The following is a 25,823-nucleotide window of genomic DNA, read 5'->3' as shown; positions in this document are numbered from 1 at the left end:
CATGGAAATATCTACACCGCTATCTGTATGAACATGGATATATCTACACAGCCATCTGGATGAACATGGAAATATCTACACCGCTATCTGTGTAAACATGCATACATCTTCACCGCTATCTGTATAAACATGGAAATATTTACCACGCTATCTGTATGAACATGGAAATATCTACACCGCTATCTGTATGAACATGGAAATATCTGCACCGCTATCTGTTTGAACATGGAAATATCTACACCGCTATCTGCATGAAAATGGAAATATCTACACTGCTATCTGCATATACATGGAAATATCTACACAGCTATCTCTTTACACATGGAAATATCTACACCGCTATATCTATAAACATGGAAATATCTACACCGCCATCTGTATGAACATGGAAATATCAGCACCGCCATCTGTATGAACATATAAATATCTACACCACCATCTGTATTAAGAAGGAAATATCTAAACCGCTATCTGTATAAACCTGGAAATATCTACACTGCTGCCTGTATAAACATGGAAATATCAGCACCGCTATCTGTATGAACATGGAAATATCTACACCGCTATCTGTATGAACATGGAAATATCTACACTGCTATCTGTATGAACATGGAAATAGCTACACCGTTATCTGTATGAACATGGAAATAGCTACACCACTATCTGTATGAAAATGGAAATATCTACACCGCTATCTGTATGAACATGGATATATCTACAAAGCCATCTCGATGAACATGGAAATATCTACACCGCTATCTGTATGAACATGGAAATATGTACACCGCTATCTGTATGAACATGGATATATCTACACAGCTATCTGTATGAACATGGATATATCTACACAGCCATCTGGATGAACATGGAAATATCTACACCGCTATCTGTGTAAACATGCATACATCTTCACCACTATCTGTATAAACATGGAAATAACTACACCGCTATCTGTATGAACATGGAAATATCTGCACCGCTATCTGTATGAACATGGAAATATCTACACCGCTATCTGTTTGAACATGGAAATATCTACACCGCTATCTGCATGAAAATGGAAATATCTACACTGCTATCTGCATATACATGGAAATATCTACACCGCCATCTCTTTACACATGGAAATAACTACACCGCTATCTGTATGAACATGGAAATATCTACACCGCCATCTGTATGAACATGGAAATATCTGCACCGTCATCTGTATGAACATATAAATATCTACACGCCATCTGTATTAAGATGGACATATCTACACCGCTATCTGTATAAACATGGAAATATCAACACCGCTATCTGTATAAACATGGAAATATCTACACCGATATCTGTATAAACATGGAAATATCTACACCGCTACCTGTATGAACATGGATATATCTACACAGCCCTCTGGATGAACATGGAAATATCCACACCGCTATTTGTGTAAACATGCATACATCTTCACCGTTATCTGTATAAACATGGAAATATCTACACCGTTATCTGTATGAACATGGAAATATCCACACCGCTATCTGTTTGAAGATGGAAATATATACACCGCTATCTGCATGAAAATGGAAATATCCACACAGCTATCTGCATATAGATGGAAATATCTACACAGCTGTCTGTTTACACATGGAAATAACTACAACGCTATCTGTATGAACATGGACAAATCTACACCGCCATCTGTATGAACATGGAAATATCTGCACCGCCATCTGTATGAACATATAAATATCTACACCTCCATCTGTATTAAGATGGAGATATCTACACCGCTATCTGAATAAACATGGAAATAACTACACCGCTATCTGTATAAACATGGAAATATCTACACCGCTACCTGTATAAACATGGAAATATCACCAGCGCTATCTGTATGAACCTGGAAATATCTACACAGCTATCTGTATGAACATGGAAATATCTACAAAGCTATCTGTATGAAAATGGAGATATCTACACCGCTATCTGTATGAACATGGAAATATCTACACTGCTATCTGTATGAACATGGAAATAGCTACACCGTTATCTGTATGAACATGGAAATAGCTACACCGCTATCTGTATGAACATGGAAATATCTACACCGCTATCTGTATGAACATGGATATATCTACACAGCCATCTGTATGAACATGGAAATATCTACACCGCTATCTGTATGAACATAGAAATATCTACACCGCTATCTGTATGAACATGGAAATATCTACACCGCTATCTGTTTGAAGATGGAAATATATACACCGCTATCTGCATGAAAATGGAAATATCTACACAGCTATCTGCATATAGATGGAAATATCTACACAGCTATATCTTTACACATGGAAATAACTACACCACTAGCTGTATGAACATGGAAAAATCTACACCGCCATCTGTATGAACATGGAAATATCTGCACCGCCATCTGTATGAACATGTAAATATCTACACCGCCATCTGTATTAAGATGGAGATATCTACACCGCTATCTGAATAAACATGGAAATATCTACACCGCTATCTGTATAAACATGGAAATATCTACACCGCTATGTGTATAACCATGGAAATATCTACACCGCTACCTGTATAAACATGGAAATATCAGCACCGCTATCTGTATGAACATGGAAATATCTACACCGCTATCTGTATGAACATGGAAATATCTACACCGCTATCTGTATGAACATGGAAATATCTACAAAGCTAACTGAATGAACATGGAAAAATCTACACCGCTATCTGTTTGAACATGGAAATATCTACACCGCTATCTGCATGAAAATGGAAATATCTACACTGCTATCTGCATATACATGGAAATATCTACACAGCTATCTCTTTACACATGGAAATAACTACACCGCTATATCTATAAACATGGAAATATCTACACCGCCATCTGTATGAACATGGAAATATCTGCACCGCCATCTGTATGAACATATAAATATCTACACCGCCATCTGTATTAAGAAGGAAATATCTAAACCGCTATCTGTATAAACCTGGAAATATCTACACTGCTGCCTGTGTAAACATGGAAATATCAGCACCGCTATCTGTATGAACATGGAAATATCTACACCGCTATCTGTATGAACATGGAAATATCTACACTGCTATCTGTATGAACATGGAAATAGCTACACCGTTATCTGTATGAACATGGAAATAGCTACACCACTATCTGTATGAAAATGGAAATATCTACACCGCTATCTGTATGAACATGGATATATCTACACAGCCATCTGGATGAACATGGAAATATCTACACCGCTATCTGTATGAACATGGAAACATGTACACCGCTATCTGTATGAACATGGATATATCTACACAGCTATCTGTATGAACATGGATATATCTACACAGCCATCTGGATGAACATGGAAATATCTACACCGCTATCTGTGTAAACATGCATACATCTTCACCACTATCTGTATAAACATGGAAATAACTACACCGCTATCTGTATGAACATGGAAATATCTGCACCGCTATCTGTATGAACATGGAAATATCTACACCGCTATCTGTTTGAACATGGAAATATCTACACCGCTATCTGCATGAAAATGGAAATATCTACACTGCTATCTGCATATACATGGAAATATCTACACAGCCATCTCTTTACACATGGAAATAACTACACCGCTATCTGTATGAACATGGAAATATCTACACCGCCATCTGTATGAACATGGAAATATCTGCACCGTCATCTGTATGAACATATAAATATCTACACCGCCATCTGTATTAAGATGGACATATCTACACCGCTATCTGTATAAACATGGAAATATCAACACCGCTATCTGTATAAACATGGAAATATCTACACCGATATCTGTATAAACATGGAAATATCTACACCGCTACCTGTATGAACATGGATATATCTACTCAGCCCTCTGGATGAACATGGAAATATCCACACCGCTATTTGTGTAAACATGCATACATCTTCACCGTTATCTGTATAAACATGGAAATATCTACACCGTTATCTGTATGAACATGGAAATATCTACAGCGCTATCTGTTTGAAGGTGGAAATATATACACCGCTATCTGCATGAAAATGGAAATATCTACACAGCTATCTGCATATAGATGGAAATATCTACACAGCTGTCTGTTTACACATGGAAATAACTACAACGCTATCTGTATGAACATGGACAAATCTACACCGCCATCTGTATGAACATGGAAATATCTGCACCGCCATCTGTATGAATATATAAATATCTACACCGCCATCTGTATTAAGATGGAGATATCTACACCGCTATCTGAATAAACATGGAAATATCTACACCGCTATCTGTATAAACATGGAAATATCTACACCACTATCTGTATAAACATGGAAATATCTACACCGCTACCTGTATAAACATGGAAATATCACCAGCGCTATCTGTATGAACCTGGAAATATCTACACCGCTATCTGTATGAACATGGAAATATCTACAAAGCTATCTGTATGAAAATGGAGATATCTACACCGCTATCTGTATGAACATGGAAATATCTACACTGCTATCTGTATGAACATGGAAATAGCTACACCGTTATCTGTATGAACATGGAAATAGCTACACCGCTATCTGTATGAACATGGAAATATCTACACCGCTATCTGTGTGAACATGGATATATCTACACAGCCATCTGGATGAACATGGAAATATCTACACCGCTATCTGTATGAACATAGAAATATCTACACCGCTATCTGTATGAACATGGATATATCTACACAGCCATCTGGATGAACATGGAAATATCTACACCGCTATCTGTGTAAACATGCATACATCTTCACCGCTATCTGTATAAACATGGAAATATCTACACCGCTATCTACATGAACATGGAAATATCTGCACCGCTATCTGTATGAACATGGAAATATCTACACCGCTATCTGTTTGAACATGGAAATACCTACACCGCTATCTGCATGAAAATGGAAATATCTACACAGCTATCTTCATATAGATGGAAATATCAACACAGCTATCCCTTTACACATGGAAATATCTACTCCGCTATCTGTATGAACATGGAAATATCTACACCGCTATCTGTTTGAACATGGAAATATCTACACCGCTATCTGCATGAAAATGGAAATATCTACACTGCTATCTGCATATACATGGAAATATCTACACAGCTATCCCTTTAAACATGGAAATAACTACACCGCGATCTGTATGAACATGGAAATATCTACACCGCCATCTGTATGAACATGGAAATATCAGCACCGCTATCTGTATGAACCTAGAAATATCTACACCGCTATCTGTATGAACATGGAAATATCTACACCGCTATCTGTATGAACATGGAAATATCTACAAAGCTATCTGTATGAAAACGGAGATATCTACACCGCTATCTGTATGAACATGGAAATATCTACACTGCTATCTGTATGAACATGGAAATAGCTACACCGTTATCTGTATGAACATGGAAATAGCTAAACCGCTATCTGTATGAACATGGAAATATCTACACCGCTATCTGTATGAACATGGATATATCTACACAGCCATCTGGATGAACATGGAAATATCTACACCGCTATCTGTATGAACATGGAAATATCTACACCGCTATCTGTATGAACATGGATATATCTACACAGCCATCTGGATGAACATGGAAATATCTACACCGCTATCTGTGTAAACATGCATACTTCTTCACCGCTATCTGTATAAACATGGAAATATCTACACCGCTATCTATATGAACATGGAAATATCTGCACCGCTATCTGTATGAACATGGAAATATCTACACCGCTATCTGTTTGAACATGGAAATATCTACACCGCTATCTGCATGAAAATGGAAATATCTACACTGCTATCTGCATATACATGGAAATATCTACACAGCTATCTCTTTACACATGGAAATAACTACACCGCTATCTGTATGAACATGGAAATATCTACACCGCCATCTGTATGAACATGGAAATATCTGCACTGCCATCTCTATGAACATATAAATATCTACACCGCCATCTGTATTAAGATGGAGATATCTACACCGCTATCTGTATAAACATGGAAATATCTACACCGCTATCTGTATAAACATGGAAATATCTACACCGCTATCTGTATAAACATGGAAATATCTACACCGCTACCTGTATAAACATGGAAATATCTGCACCGCTATCTGTATGAACATGGAAATATCTACACCGCTATCTGTATGAACATGGAAATATCTACACCGCTATCTGTATGAACATGGATATATCTACACAGCCCTCTGGATGAACAAGGAAATATCCACACTGCTATCTGTGTAAACATGCATACATCTTCACCGCTATCTGTATAAACATGGAAATATCTACACCGCTATCTCTATGAACATGGAAATATCTACACCGCTATCTGTTTGAAGATGGAAATATATACACCGCTATCTGCATGAAAATGGAAATATCTACACAGCTATCTGCATATAGATGGAAATATCTACACAGCTATCTCTTTACGCATGGAAATATCTACTCCGCTATCTGTATGAACATGGAAATATCTGCACCGCTATCTATATGAACATGGAAATATCTACACAGCTATCTGTTTGAACATGGAAATATCTACACCGCTATCTGCATGAAAATGGAAATATCTACACTGCTATCTGCATATACATGGAAATATCTACACAGCTATCTCTTTACACATGGAAATAACTACACCGCTATCTGTATGAACATGGAAATATCTACAACGCCATCTGTATGAACATGGAAATATCTGCACAGCCATCTGTATGAACATATAAATATCTACGCCGCCATCTGTATTAAGATGGAGTTATCTACACCGCTATCTGTATAAACATGGAAATATCTACAACGCTATCTGTATAAACATGGAAATATATACACCGCTATCTGTATAAACATGGAAATATCTACACAGCTATCTGTATGAACATGGAAATATCTACACCGCTATCTGTATGAACATGGATATATCTACACCGCCATCTGGATGAACATGGAAATATCTACACCGCTATCTGTATGAACATGGAAATATCTACACCGCTATCTGTATGAACATGGATATATCTACACAGCCCTCTGGATGAACATGGAAATATCCACACCGCTATCTGTGTAAACATGCATACATCTTCACCGCTATCTGTATAAACATGGAAATATCTACACCGCTATCTCTATGAACATGGAAATATCTACACCGCTATCTGTTTGAAGATGGAAATATATACACCGCTATCTGCATGAAAATGGAAATATCTACACAGCTATCTGCATATAGATGGAAATATCTACACAGCTATCTCTTTACACATGGAAATAACTACACCGCTATCTGTATGAACATGGAAATATCTACACCGCCATCTATAGGAACATGGAAATATCTGCACCGCCATGTGTGTGAACATATAAATATCTACACCGCCATCTGTATTAAGATGGAGATATCTACACTGCTATCTGAATAAACATGGAAATATCTACACCGCTATCTGTATAAACATGTAAACATCTACACCGCTATCTGTATAAACATGGAAATATCTACACCGCAACCTGTATAAACATGGAAATATCAGCACCGCTATCTGTATGAACCTGGAAATATCTACACCGCTATCTGTATGAACATGGAAATATCTACACCGCTATCTGTATGAACATGGAAATATCTACAAAGCTATCAGTATGAAAATGGAGATATCTACACCGCTATCTGTATGAACATGGAAATATCTACACTGCTATCTGTATGAACATGGAAATAGCTACACCGTTATCTGTATGAACATGGAAATATCTACACCGCTATCTGTATGAACATGGAAATATCTACACCGCTATATCTATAAACATGGAAATATCTACACCACCATCTGTATGAACATGGAAATATCTGCACCGCCATCTGTATGAACATATAAATATCTACACCGCCATCTTTATTAAGAAGGAAATATCTAAACCGCTATCTGTATAAACATGGAAATATCTACACCGCTGACTGTATAAACATGGAAATATCAGCACCGCTCTCTGTATGAAAATGGAAATATCTACACCGCTATCTGTATGGACATGGAAATATCTACACTGCTATCTGTATGAACATGGAAATAGCTACACCGTTATCTGTATGAAAATGGAAATAGCTACACCGCTATCTGTATGAACATGGAAATAGCTACACCGAGATCTGTATGAACATGGATATATCTTCACAGCCATCTGTCTGAAAATGGAAATATCTACACCGCTATCTGTATGAACATGGAAATATCTACACCGCTATCTGTATGAACATGGATATATCTACACAGCCATCTGGATGAACATGGAAATATCTACACCACTATCTGCATGAACATGGAAATAACTACACCGCCATCACTATGAACATGGAAATATCTGCACCGCCATCTGTATGAACATATAAATATCTACACCGCCATCTGTATTAAGATGGAGATATCTACACTGCTATCTGTATAAACATGGAAATACCTACACCGCCATCTGTATGAACATATAAATACACCGCCATCTGTATTTAGAAGGAAATATCTAAACCGCTTTCTGTATAATCATGGAAATATCTACACCGCTGCCTGTATAAACATGGAAATATCAGCACCGCTATCTGTATGAACATGGTAATATCTACACCGCTATCTGTATGAACATGGAAATATCTACACCAATATCTGTATGAACATGGATATATCTACACAGCCATCTGGATGAACATGGAAATATCTACGCCACTATCTGTATGAACATGGAAATATCTACACCGCTATCTGTGTAAACATGCATACATCTTCACCGCTATCAGTATAAACATGGAAATATCTACACCGCTATCTGTATGAACATGGAAATAGCTACACTGCTATCTGTATGAACATGGAAATATCTACACCGCTATCTGTATGAACATGGATATATCTACACAGCCATCTGGATGAACATGGAAATATCTACACCGCTATCTGTGTAAACATGCATACATCTTCACCGCTATCTGTATAAACATGGAAATATTTACCACGCTATCTGTATGAACATGGAAATATCTACACCGCTATCTGTATGAACATGGAAATATCTGCACCGCTATCTGTTTGAACATGGAAATATCTACACCGCTATCTGCATGAAAATGGAAATATCTACACTGCTATCTGCATATACATGGAAATATCTACACAGCTATCTCTTTACACATGGAAATAACTACAACGCTATCTGTATGAACATAGAAATATCCACACCGCCATCTGTATGAACATGCAAATATCTGCAGCGCCATATGTATGAACATATAAATATCTACACCGCCATCTGTATTAAGATGGAGATATCTACGCCGCTATCTGTATAAACATGGAAATATCTACACCGCTATCTGTATAAACATGGAAATATCTACACCGCTATCTGTATAAACATGGAAATATCTACACCGCTACCTGTATAAACATGGAAATATCAGCACCGCTATCTGTATGAACATGGAAATATCTACACCACCATCTGTATGAACATGGAAATATCTGCACCGCCATCTCTATGAACATATAAATATCTACACCGCCATCTGTATTAAGACGGAGATATCTACAATGCTATCTGAATAAACATGGAAATATCTACACCGCTATCTGTATAAACATGGAAATATCTACACCGCTATCTGTATAACCATGGAAATATCTACACCGCTACCTGTATAAACATGGAAATATCAGCACCGCTATCTGTATGAACATGGAAATATCTACACCGCTGCCTGTATAAACATGGAAATATCAGCACGGCTATCTGTATGAACATGGAAATATCTACACCGCTATCTGTTTGAACATGGAAATAACTACACTGCTATCTGTATGAACATGGAAATAGCTACACCGTTATCTGTATGAACATGGAAATAGCTACACCACTATCTGTATGAACATGGAAATATCTACACCGCTATCTGTATGAACATGGATATATCTACACAGCCCTCTGGATGAACATGGAAATATCCACACCGCTATCTGTGTAAACATGCATACATCTTCACCGCTATCTGTATAAACATGGAAATACCTACACCGCTATCTCTATGAACATGGAAATATCTACACCGCTATCTGTTTGAAGATGGAAATATATACACCGCTATCTGCATGAAAATGGAAATATCTACACAGCTATCTTCATATAGATGGAAATATCAACACAGCTATCTCTTTACACATGGAAATATCTACTCCGCTATCTGTATGAACATGGAATTAACTACACCGCTATCTGTTTGAACATGGAAATATCTACACCGCTATCTGCATGAAAATGGAAATATCTACACTGCTATCTGCATATACATGGAAATATCTACACAGCTATCCCTTTACACATGGAAATAACTACACCGCTATCTGTATGAACATGGAAATATCTACACCGCCATCTGTATGAACATGGAAATATCTGCACCGCCATCTGTATGAACATATAAATATCTACACCGCCATCTGTATGAAGATGGAGTTATCTACACCGCTATGTGTATAAACATGGAAATATCTACACCGCTATCTGTATAAACATGGAAATATCTACAGCGCTATCTGTATAAACATGGAAATATCTACACGGCTATCTGTATGAACATGGAAATATCTACACTGCTATCTGTATGAACATGGAAATATCTACACCGCTATCTGTATGAACATGGATATATCTACACACCCCTCTGGATGAACATGGAAATATCCACACCGCTATCTGTGTAAACATGCATACATCTTCACCGCTATCTGTATAAACATGGAAATATCTACACCGCTATCTCTATGAACATGGAAATATCTACACCGCTATCTGTTTGAAGATGGAAATATATACACCGCTATCTGTATGAAAATGGAAATATCTACACAGCTATCAGCATATAGATGGAAATATCTACACAGCTGTCTGTTTACACATGGAAATAACTACAACGCTCTCTGTATGAACATGGACATATCTACACCGCCATCTGTATGAACATGGAAATATCTGCACCGCCATCTGTATGAACATATAAATATCTACACCGCCATCTGTGTTAAGATGGAGATATCTACACCGCTATCTGAATAAACATGGAAATATCTACACCGCTATCTGTATAAACATGGAAATATCTACACCGCTATCTGTATAAACATGGAAATATCTACACCGCTATCTGTATAAACATGGAAATATCAGCACCGCTATCTGTATGAACCTGGAAATATCTACACCGCTATCTGTATGAACATGGAAGTATGTACACAGCTATCTGTATGAACATGGAAATATCTACAAAGCTATCTGTATGAAAACGGAGATATCTACACCGCTATCTGTATGAACATGGAAATATCTACACTGCTATCTGTATGAACATTGAAATAGCTACACCGTTATCTGTATTAAGATAGAGATATCTCCACTGCTATCTGTATAAACATGGAAATATCAGCACCGCTATCTGTATGAACATGGAAATATCAGCCCCTCTATCTGTATGAACATGGAAGTATCTACACCGCTATCTGTATGAACATGGAATTATCTACACCGCTATCTGTATGAACATGGAAATATCTACAACGCTATCTGTTTGAACATGGAAATATCTACACCGATATCTGTATGCACACGAAAATATCTACACCGCTATCTGTTTGAACATGGAAATATCTACACCGCTATCTGCATGAAAATGGAAATATATACACAGCTATCTGCATATACATGGAAATATCTACACAGCTATCTCTTTACACATGGAAAAAACTACACCGCTATCTGTATGAACATGGAAATATCTTCACCGCCATCTTTATGAACATGGATATATCTACACAGCCATCTGGATGAACATGGAAATATCTACACCGCTATCTGTATGAACATGGAAATATCTACACCGATATCTGTGTAAACATGAATACATCTTCACCGCTATCTGTATAAACATGGAAATATCTACACTGCTATCTGTATGAACATGGAAATATCTACACCGCTATCTGTTTGAACATGGAAATATCTACACCGCTATCTGCATGAAAATGGAAATATCTACACAGCGATCTGCATATACATGGAAATATCTACAAAGCTATCTCTTTACACATGGAAATAAGTACAGCGCTATTTCTATAAACATGGAAATAGCTACACCGCCATCTGTATGAACATGGAAATATCTACACCGCTATCTGTATGAACATGGGAATATCTACACCGCTTTCTGTATGAACATGGATATATCTACACAGCCCTCTGGATGAACATGGAAATATCCACACCGCTATCTGTGTAAACATGCATACATCTTCACCGCTATCTGTAGAAACATGGAAATATCTACACCGCTATCTGTATGAACATGGAAATATCTACACCGCTATCTGTTTGAAGATGGAAACATATACACCGCTATCTGCATGAAAATGGAAATATCTATACAGCTATCTGCATATAGATGGAAATATCTACACAGCTATCTCTTTACACATGGAAATAACTACACCACTATCTGTATGAACATGGAAATATCTACACCGCCATCTGTTTGAACATGGAAATATCTGCACCGCCATCTGTATGAACATATAAATATCTACACCGCCATCTGTATTATGATGGAGATATCTACACCGCTATCTGAATAGACATGGAAATATCTACACCGCTATCTGTATAAACATGGAAATATCTACACCGCTATGTGTATAACCATGGAAATATCTACACCGCTACCTGTATAATCATGGAAATATCAGCACCGCTATCTGTATGAACATGGAAATATCTACACCGCTATCTGTATGAACATGGAAATATCTACACCGCTATCTGTATGAACATGGAAATATCTACAAAGCTATCTGAATGAACATGGAAAAATCTACACCGCTATCTGTTTGAACATGGAAATACCTACACCGCTATCTGCATGAAAATGGAAATATCTACACTGCTATCTGCATATACATGGAAATATCTACACAGCTATCTCTTTACACATGGAAATATCTACACCGCTATATCTATAAACATGGAAATATCTACACCGCCATCTGTATGAACATGGAAATATCTGCACCGCCATCTGTATGAACATATAAATATCTACACCGCCATCTGTATTAAGAAGGAAATATCTAAACCGCTATCTGTATAAACCTGGAAATATCTACACCGCTGCCTGTATAAACATGGAAATATCAGCACCGCTATCTGTATGAACATGGAAATATCTACACCGCTATCTGTATGAACATGGAAATATCTACACTGCTATCTGTATGAACATGGAAATAGCTACACCGTTATCTGTATGAACATGGAAATAGCTACACCACTATCTGTATGAACATGGAAATATCTACACCGCTATCTGTAAGAACATGGATATATCTACACAGCCATCTGGATGAACATGGAAATATCTACACCGCTATCTGTATGAACGTGGAAATATTTACACCGCTATCTGTATGAACATGGATATATCTACACAGCCATCTGGATGAACATGGAAATATCTAAACCGCTCTCTGTGTAAACATGCATAGAACTTCTCCGCTATCTCTATAAACATGGAAATATCTACACCGCTATCTGAATGAACATGGAAATATCTACACCGCTATCTGTATGAAAATGTAAATATCTACACTGCTATCTGCATATACATTTAAATATCTAGACAGCTATCTCTTTACACATGGAAATAACTACACCGCTATCTGTATGAACATGGAAATATCTACACCGCCTTCTGTATGAACACGGAAATATCTGCACCGCCATCCGTAAGAACATATAAATATCTACACCGCCATCTGTATTAAGATGGAGATATCTACACTGCTATCTGTATAAACATGGAAATATCTAAACCGCCATCTGTATGAACATATAAATATCTACACCGCCATCTGTATTAAGAAGGAAATATCTAAACCGCTATCTGTATAAACATGGAAATATCTACACCGCTGCCTGTATAAACAAGGAAATATCAGCACCGCTATCTGTATGAAAATGGAAATATCTACACCGCTATCTGTATGAACATGGAAATATCTACACAGCTATCTGTATGAACAAGGAAATAGCTACACCGCTATCTGAATGAACATGGATAGATCTACACAGCCATCTGGATGAACATGGTAATATCTACACCGCTATCTGTGTAAACATGCATACATCTTCACCACTATCTGTATAAACATGGAAATATCTGCACCGCTATCGGTATGAACATGGAAATATCTACACCGCTATCTGTATGAACATGGAAATACCTACACCGCTATCTGTTTGGACATGGAAATATCTTCACCGCTATCTGCATGAAATTGGAAATATCTACACTGCTATCTGCATATACATTTAAATATCTACACAGCTATCTCTTTACACATGGAAATAACTACACCACTATCTGTATGAACATGGAAATAACTACACCGCCATCTGTATGAACATGGAAATATCTGCACCGCCATCTGTATGAACATATAAATATCTACACCGCTATCTGTATGAACATGGGAATATCTACACCGCTTTCTGTATGAACATGGATATATCTACACAGCCCTCTGGATGAACATGGAAATATCTACACCGCTATCTGTGTAAACATGCATACATCTTCACCGCTATCTGTATAAACATGGAAATATTTACCACGCTATCTGTATGAACATGGAAATATCTACACCGCTATCTGTATGAACATGGAAATATCTGCACCGCTATCTGTTTGAACATGGAAATATCTACACCGCTATCTGCATGAAAATGGAAATATCTACACTGCTATCTGCATATACATGGAAATATCTACACAGCTATCTCTTTACACATGGAAATAACTACAACGCTATCTGTATGAACATAGAAATATCCACACCGCCATCTGTATGAACATGCAAATATCTGCAGCGCCATATGTATGAACATATAAATATCTACACCGCCATCTGTATTAAGATGGAGATATCTACGCCGCTATCTGTATAAACATGGAAATATCTACACCGCTATCTGTATAAACATGGAAATATCTACACCGCTATCTGTATAAACATGGAAATATCTACACCGCTACCTGTATAAACATGGAAATATCAGCACCGCTATCTGTATGAACATGGAAATATCTACACCACCATCTGTATGAACATGGAAATATCTGCACCGCCATCTCTATGAACATATAAATATCTACACCGCCATCTGTATTAAGACGGAGATATCTACAATGCTATCTGAATAAACATGGAAATATCTACACCGCTATCTGTATAAACATGGAAATATCTACACCGCTATCTGTATAACCATGGAAATATCTACACCGCTACCTGTATAAACATGGAAATATCAGCACCGCTATCTGTATGAACATGGAAATATCTACACCGCTGCCTGTATAAACATGGAAATATCAGCACGGCTATCTGTATGAACATGGAAATATCTACACCGCTATCTGTTTGAACATGGAAATAACTACACTGCTATCTGTATGAACATGGAAATAGCTACACCGTTATCTGTATGAACATGGAAATAGCTACACCACTATCTGTATGAACATGGAAATATCTACACCGCTATCTGTATGAACATGGATATATCTACACAGCCCTCTGGATGAACATGGAAATATCCACACCGCTATCTGTGTAAACATGCATACATCTTCACCGCTATCTGTATAAACATGGAAATACCTACACCGCTATCTCTATGAACATGGAAATATCTACACCGCTATCTGTTTGAAGATGGAAATATATACACCGCTATCTGCATGAAAATGGAAATATCTACACAGCTATCTTCATATAGATGGAAATATCAACACAGCTATCTCTTTACACATGGAAATATCTACTCCGCTATCTGTATGAACATGGAATTAACTACACCGCTATCTGTTTGAACATGGAAATATCTACACCGCTATCTGCATGAAAATGGAAATATCTACACTGCTATCTGCATATACATGGAAATATCTACACAGCTATCCCTTTACACATGGAAATAACTACACCGCTATCTGTATGAACATGGAAATATCTACACCGCCATCTGTATGAACATGGAAATATCTGCACCGCCATCTGTATGAACATATAAATATCTACACCGCCATCTGTATGAAGATGGAGTTATCTACACCGCTATGTGTATAAACATGGAAATATCTACACCGCTATCTGTATAAACATGGAAATATCTACAGCGCTATCTGTATAAACATGGAAATATCTACACGGCTATCTGTATGAACATGGAAATATCTACACTGCTATCTGTATGAACATGGAAATATCTACACCGCTATCTGTATGAACATGGATATATCTACACACCCCTCTGGATGAACATGGAAATATCCACACCGCTATCTGTGTAAACATGCATACATCTTCACCGCTATCTGTATAAACATGGAAATATCTACACCGCTATCTCTATGAACATGGAAATATCTACACCGCTATCTGTTTGAAGATGGAAATATATACACCGCTATCTGTATGAAAATGGAAATATCTACACAGCTATCAGCATATAGATGGAAATATCTACACAGCTGTCTGTTTACACATGGAAATAACTACAACGCTCTCTGTATGAACATGGACATATCTACACCGCCATCTGTATGAACATGGAAATATCTGCACCGCCATCTGTATGAACATATAAATATCTACACCGCCATCTGTGTTAAGATGGAGATATCTACACCGCTATCTGAATAAACATGGAAATATCTACACCGCTATCTGTATAAACATGGAAATATCTACACCGCTATCTGTATAAACATGGAAATATCTACACCGCTATCTGTATAAACATGGAAATATCAGCACCGCTATCTGTATGAACCTGGAAATATCTACACCGCTATCTGTATGAACATGGAAGTATGTACACAGCTATCTGTATGAACATGGAAATATCTACAAAGCTATCTGTATGAAAACGGAGATATCTACACCGCTATCTGTATGAACATGGAAATATCTACACTGCTATCTGTATGAACATTGAAATAGCTACACCGTTATCTGTATTAAGATAGAGATATCTCCACTGCTATCTGTATAAACATGGAAATATCAGCACCGCTATCTGTATGAACATGGAAATATCAGCCCCTCTATCTGTATGAACATGGAAGTATCTACACCGCTATCTGTATGAACATGGAATTATCTACACCGCTATCTGTATGAACATGGAAATATCTACAACGCTATCTGTTTGAACATGGAAATATCTACACCGCTATCTGTATGAACACGGAAATATCTACACCGCTATCTGTTTGAACATGGAAATATCTACACCGCTATCTGCATGAAAATGGAAATATATACACAGCTATCTGCATATACATGGAAATATCTACACAGCTATCTCTTTACACATGGAAAAAACTACACCGCTATCTGTATGAACATGGAAATATCTTCACCGCCATCTTTATGAACATGGATATATCTACACAGCCATCTGGATGAACATGGAAATATCTACACCGCTATCTGTATGAACATGGAAATATCTACACCGATATCTGTGTAAACATGAATACATCTTCACCGCTATCTGTATAAACATGGAAATATCTACACTGCTATCTGTATGAACATGGAAATATCTACACCGCTATCTGTTTGAACATGGAAATATCTACACCGCTATCTGCATGAAAATGGAAATATCTACACAGCGATCTGCATATACATGGAAATATCTACAAAGCTATCTCTTTACACATGGAAATAAGTACAGCGCTATTTCTATAAACATGGAAATAGCTACACCGCCATCTGTATGAACATGGAAATATCTACACCGCTATCTGTATGAACATGGGAATATCTACACCGCTTTCTGTATGAACATGGATATATCTACACAGCCCTCTGGATGAACATGGAAATATCCACACCGCTATCTGTGTAAACATGCATACATCTTCACCGCTATCTGTAGAAACATGGAAATATCTACACCGCTATCTGTATGAACATGGAAATATCTACACCGCTATCTGTTTGAAGATGGAAACATATACACCGCTATCTGCATGAAAATGGAAATATCTATACAGCTATCTGCATATAGATGGAAATATCTACACAGCTATCTCTTTACACATGGAAATAACTACACCACTATCTGTATGAACATGGAAATATCTACACCGCCATCTGTTTGAACATGGAAATATCTGCACCGCCATCTGTATGAACATATAAATATCTACACCGCCATCTGTATTATGATGGAGATATCTACACCGCTATCTGAATAGACATGGAAATATCTACACCGCTATCTGTATAAACATGGAAATATCTACACCGCTATGTGTATAACCATGGAAATATCTACACCGCTACCTGTATAATCATGGAAATATCAGCACCGCTATCTGTATGAACATGGAAATATCTACACCGCTATCTGTATGAACATGGAAATATCTACACCGCTATCTGTATGAACATGGAAATATCTACAAAGCTATCTGAATGAACATGGAAAAATCTACACCGCTATCTGTTTGAACATGGAAATACCTACACCGCTATCTGCATGAAAATGGAAATATCTACACTGCTATCTGCATATACATGGAAATATCTACACAGCTATCTCTTTACACATGGAAATATCTACACCGCTATATCTATAAACATGGAAATATCTACACCGCCATCTGTATGAACATGGAAATATCTGCACCGCCATCTGTATGAACATATAAATATCTACACCGCCATCTGTATTAAGAAGGAAATATCTAAACCGCTATCTGTATAAACCTGGAAATATCTACACCGCTGCCTGTATAAACATGGAAATATCAGCACCGCTATCTGTATGAACATGGAAATATCTACACCGCTATCTGTATGAACATGGAAATATCTACACTGCTATCTGTATGAACATGGAAATAGCTACACCGTTATCTGTATGAACATGGAAATAGCTACACCACTATCTGTATGAACATGGAAATATCTACACCGCTATCTGTAAGAACATGGATATATCTACACAGCCATCTGGATGAACATGGAAATATCTACACCGCTATCTGTATGAACGTGGAAATATTTACACCGCTATCTGTATGAACATGGATATATCTACACAGCCATCTGGATGAACATGGAAATATCTAAACCGCTCTCTGTGTAAACATGCATAGAACTTCTCCGCTATCTCTATAAACATGGAAATATCTACACCGCTATCTGAATGAACATGGAAATATCTACACCGCTATCTGTATGAAAATGTAAATATCTACACTGCTATCTGCATATACATTTAAATATCTAGACAGCTATCTCTTTACACATGGAAATAACTACACCGCTATCTGTATGAACATGGAAATATCTACACCGCCTTCTGTATGAACACGGAAATATCTGCACCGCCATCCGTAAGAACATATAAATATCTACACCGCCATCTGTATTAAGATGGAGATATCTACACTGCTATCTGTATAAACATGGAAATATCTAAACCGCCATCTGTATGAACATATAAATATCTACACCGCCATCTGTATTAAGAAGGAAATATCTAAACCGCTATCTGTATAAACATGGAAATATCTACACCGCTGCCTGTATAAACAAGGAAATATCAGCACCGCTATCTGTATGAAAATGGAAATATCTACACCGCTATCTGTATGAACATGGAAATATCTACACAGCTATCTGTATGAACAAGGAAATAGCTACACCGCTATCTGAATGAACATGGATAGATCTACACAGCCATCTGGATGAACATGGTAATATCTACACCGCTATCTGTGTAAACATGCATACATCTTCACCACTATCTGTATAAACATGGAAATATCTGCACCGCTATCGGTATGAACATGGAAATATCTACACCGCTATCTGTATGAACATGGAAATACCTACACCGCTATCTGTTTGGACATGGAAATATCTTCACCGCTATCTGCATGAAATTGGAAATATCTACACTGCTATCTGCATATACATTTAAATATCTACACAGCTATCTCTTTACACATGGAAATAACTACACCACTATCTGTATGAACATGGAAATAACTACACCGCCATCTGTATGAACATGGAAATATCTGCACCGCCATCTGTATGAACATATAAATATCTACACCGCTATCTGTATGAACATGGGAATATCTACACCGCTTTCTGTATGAACATGGATATATCTACACAGCCCTCTGGATGAACATGGAAATATCCACACCGCTATCTGTGTAAACATGCATACATCTTCACCGCTATCTGTAGAAACATGGAAATATCTACACCGCTATCTGTATGAACATGGAAATATCTACACCGCTATCTGTTTGAAGATGGAAACATATACACCGCTATCTGCATGAAAATGGAAATATCTACACAGCTATCTGCATATAGATGGAAATATCTACACAGCTATCTCTTTACACATGGAAATAACTACACCACTATCTGTATGAACATGGAAATATCTACACCGCCATCTGTTTGAACATGGAAATATCTGCACCGCCATCTGTATGAACATATAAATATCTACACCGCCATCTGTATTAAGATGGAGATATCTACACAGCTATCTGAATAGACATGGAAATATCTACACCGCTATCTGTATAAACATGGAAATATCTACACCGCTGTGTGTATAACCATGGAAATATCTACACCGCTACCTGTATAATCATGGAAATATCAGCACCGCTATCTGTATGAACATGGAAATATCTACACCGCTATCTGTATGAACATGGAAATATCTACACCGCTATCTGTATGAACATGGAAATATCTACAAAGCTATCTGAATGAACATGGAAAAATCTACACCGCTATCTGTTTGAACATGGAAATACCTACACCGCTATCTGCATGAAAATGGAAATATCTACACTGCTATCTGCATATACATGGAAATATCTACACAGCTATCTCTTTACACATGGAAATATCTACACCGCTATATCTATAAACATGGAAATATCTACACCGCCATCTGTATGAACATGGAAATATCTGCACCGCCATCTGTATGAACATATAAATATCTACACCGCCATCTGTATTAAGAAGGAAATATCTAAACCACTATCTGTATAAACCTGGAAATATCTACACCGCTGCCTGTATAAACATGGAAATATCAGCACCGCTATCTGTATGAACATGGAAATATCTACACCGCTATCTGTATGAACATGGAAATATCTACACTGCTATCTGTATGAACATGGAAATAGCTACACCGTTATCTGTATGAACATGGAAATAGCTACACCACTATCTGTATGAACATGGAAATATCTACACCGCTATCTGTAAGAACATGGATATATCTACACAGCCATCTGGATGAACATGGAAATATCTACACCGCTATCTGTATGAACATGGAAATATTTACACCGCTATCTGTATGAACATGGATATATCTACACAGCCATCTGGATGAACATGGAAATATCTAAACCGCTCTCAGTGTAAACATGCATAGAACTTCTCCGCTATCTCTATAAACATGGAAATATCTACACCGCTATCTGAATGAACATGGAAATATCTACACCGCTATCTGTATGAAAATGTAAATATCTACACTGCTATCTGCATATACATTTAAATATCTACACAGCTATCTCTTTACACATGGAAATAACTACACCGCTATCTGTATGAACATGGAAATATCTACACCGCCTTCTGTATGAACACGGAAATATCTGCACCGCCATCCGTAAGAACATATAAATATCTACACCGCCATCTGTATTAAGATGGAGATATCTACACTGCTATCTGTATAAACATGGAAATATCTAAACCGCCATCTGTATGAACATATAAATATCTACACCGCCATCTGTATTAAGAAGGAAATATCTAAACCGCTATCTGTATAAACATGGAAATATCTACACCGCTGCCTGTATAAACAAGGAAATATCAGCACCGCTATCTGTATGAAAATGGAAATATCTACACCGCTATCTGTATGAACATGGAAATATCTACACAGCTATCTGTATGAACAAGGAAATAGCTACACCGCTATCTGAATGAACATGGATAGATCTACACAGCCATCTGGATGAACATGGAAATATCTACACCGCTATCTGTGTAAACATGCATACATCTTCACCACTATCTGTTTAAACATGGAAATATCTGCACCGCTATCGGTATGAACATGGAAATATCTACACCGCTATCTGTATGAACATGGAAATACCTACACCGCTATCTGTTTGGACATGGAAATATCTTCACCGCTATCTGCATGAAATTGGAAATATCTACACTGGTATCTACATATACATTTAAATATCTACACAGCCATCTCTTTACACATGGAAATAACTACACCACTATCTGTATGAACATGGAAATAACTACACCGCCATCTGTATGAACATGGAAATATCTGCACCGCCAACTGTATGAACATATAAATATCTACACCGCCATCTGTATTAAGATGGAGATATCTACACTGCTATCTGTATAAACATGGAAATATCTACACCGCCCTCTGTATGAACATATAAATACGCCGCCATCTGTATTAAGAAGGAAATATCTAAACCGCTATCTGTATAAACATGGAAATATCTACACCGCTGCCTGTATAAACATGGAAATATCAGCACCGCTATCTGTATGAACATGGAAATATCTACACCGCTATCTGTAGGAACATGGAAATAGCTACACCGCTGCCTGTATAAACATGGAAATATCAGCACCGCTATCTGTATTAACATGGAAATATCTACACCACTATCTGTATGAACATGGATATATCTACACAGCCATCTGGATGAACATGGAAATATCTACACAACTATCTGTAAGAACATGGAAATATCTACACCGCTATCTGTGTAAACATGCATACATATTCACCGCTATCAGTATAAACATGGAAATATCTACACCGCTATCTGTATGAACATGGAAATAGCTACACCGATATCTGTATGAACATGGAAATATCTACACCGCTATCTGTATGAACATGGATATATCTACACAGCCATCTGGATGAACATGGAAATATCTACACCGCTATCTGTGTAAACATGCATACATCTTCACCGCTATCTGTATAAACATGGAAATAACTACACAGCTATCTGTATGAACATGGAAATATCTACACCGCTATCTGCATGAAAATGGAAATATCTACACTGCTATCTGCATATACATGGAAATATCTACACAGCTATCTCTTTACACATGGAAATAACTACACCGCTATCTGTATGAACATGGAAATATCCACACCGCCATCTGTATGAACATGGAAATATCTGCACCGCCGTCTGTATGAACATATAAATATCTACACCGCCATCTGTATTAAGATGGAGATATCTACACCGCTATCTGTATAAACATGGAAATATCTACACCGCTATCTGTATAAACATGGAAATATCTACACCGCTATCTGTATAAACATGGAAATATCTACACCGCTACCTGTATAAACATGGAAATATCAGCACCGCTATCTGTATGAACTTGGAAATATCTACACCGCTATCTGTATGAACATGGAAATATCTACACCGCTATCTGTATGAACATGGAAATATCTACACCGCTATCAGTATGAACAAGGAAATATATACACCGCTATCTGTATGAACATGGATATATCTACACAGCCCTCTGGATGAACATGGAAATATCCACACTGCTATCTGTGTAAACATGCATACATCTTCACCGCTATCTGTATAAACATGCAAATATCTACACCGCTATCTGTATGAACATGGAAATATCTACACCGCTATCTGTTTGAAGATGGAAATATATACACCGCTATCTGCATGAAAACGGAAATAACTACACAGCTATCTGCATATACATGGAAATATCTACACAGCTATCTCTTTACACATGGAAATAACTACACCGCTATCTGTATGAACATGGAAATATCTACACCGCCATCTGTATGAACATGGAAATATCTGCACCGCCATCTGTATGAACATACAAATATCTACACCACCATCTGTATTAAGATGGAGATATCTACACTGCTATCTGAATAAACATGGAAATATCTACACCGCTATCAGTATAAACATGGAAATATCTACTCTGCTATCTGTATAACCATGGAAATATCTACACCGCTACCTGTATAAACATGGAAATATCAGCACCGCTATCAGTATGAACATGGAAATAACTACACTGCTATCTGTATGAACATGGAAATAGCTACACCGTTATCTGTATGAACATGGAAATATCTACACCACTATCTGTATGAACATGGAAATATCTACACCGCTATCTGTATGAACATGGATATATCTACACAGCCATCTGGATGAACATGGAAATATCTACACCGCTATCTGTATGAACATGGAAATATCTACACCACTTTCTGTATGAACATGGATATATCTACACAGCCATCTGGATGAACATAGAAATATCTAAACCGCTATCTGTGTAAACATGCATAGATCTTCACCGCTACCTCTATAAACATGGAAATATCTACACCGCTATCTGTATGAACATGGAAATATCCACACCGCTATCTGTATGAACATGGAAATATCTACACCGCTATCTGTTTGAACATGGAAATATCTACACCGCTATCTGCATGAAAATGGAAATATCTACACTGCTATCTGCATATACATTTAAATATCTACACAGCTATCTCTTTACACATGGAAATAACTACACCGCTATCTGTATGAACATGGAAATATCTACACCGCCATCTGTATGAACACGGAAATATCTGCACCGCCATCTGTATGAACATATAAATATCTACACCGCCATCTGTATTAAGATGGAGATATCTACACTGCTATCTGTATAAACATGGAAATATCTACACCGCCATCTGTATGAACATATAAATATCTACACAGCCATCTGTATTAAGAAGGAAATATCTAAACCGCTATCTGTATAAACATGGAAATATCTACACCGCTATCTGTATGAACATGGAAATATCTACACCGCTATCTGTATGAACATGGAAATATCTACACCGCTATCTGCATATTCATTTAAATATCTACACAGCTATCTCTTTACACATGGAAATAACTACACTGCTATCTGCATGAACATGGAAACATCTACACCGCCATCTGTATGAACATGGAAATATCTGCACTGCCATCTGTATGAACATATAAATATCTACACCGCAATCTGTATTAAGATAGAGATATCTCCACTGCTATCTGTATAAACATGGAAATATCTACACCGCTGTCTGTATAAACATGGAAATATCTACACCGCTATCTGTATAAACATGGAAATATCTACACCGCTATGTGTATAACCATGGAAATATCTACACCGCTACCTGTATAATCATGGAAATATCAGCACCGCTATCTGTATGAACATGGAAATATCTACACCGCTATCTGTATGAACATGGAAATATCTACACAGCTATCTGTATGAACATGGAAATATCTACAAAGCTATCTGAATGAACATGGAAAAATCTACACTGCTATCTGTTTGAACATGGAAATACCTACACCGCTATCTGCATGAATATGGAAA

This window comes from Gorilla gorilla, chromosome 10 (genome assembly GCF_029281585.2).
Source record: "Gorilla gorilla gorilla isolate KB3781 chromosome 10, NHGRI_mGorGor1-v2.1_pri, whole genome shotgun sequence".
Taxonomy (NCBI): Eukaryota; Metazoa; Chordata; class Mammalia; order Primates; family Hominidae; genus Gorilla; species Gorilla gorilla.
This window is presented reverse-complemented; position numbering follows the sequence as displayed.